This window comes from Phalaenopsis equestris, unplaced genomic scaffold (assembly GCF_001263595.1).
Source record: "Phalaenopsis equestris unplaced genomic scaffold, ASM126359v1 Scaffold000505, whole genome shotgun sequence".
Taxonomy (NCBI): domain Eukaryota; kingdom Viridiplantae; phylum Streptophyta; class Magnoliopsida; order Asparagales; family Orchidaceae; genus Phalaenopsis; species Phalaenopsis equestris.
The window spans coordinates 47,939-48,230 of record NW_018164945.1 but is presented as its reverse complement, the minus strand read 5'-3'; positions in this window follow the sequence as shown (position 1 = coordinate 48,230).

Here is a 292-nt window from a genome sequence, read left to right as displayed (position 1 = left end):
TATGAATTTTTAATTATTTTAAATATTTAAAATAGGCTAAAAATCAAATTTTTATCTTAAATATCATTTTGTTTTTAGAAAATACCACTGATCACAAAGAACTTAAAAAACTAACTTTCATAATTTTTTGAGTTATATTTTGATTTTTAAAAATCATTTAAGTGTTAAAAGTGGTATTTATCTTTAAAAATCAACTTAAGGTGTCAAATGAACTCAAAATATTTTGAAATTTTTATGATGAGTTCTCTGGATCATAAATCACAGTGGAGATCAAAAATCAAGTCATTTAAAT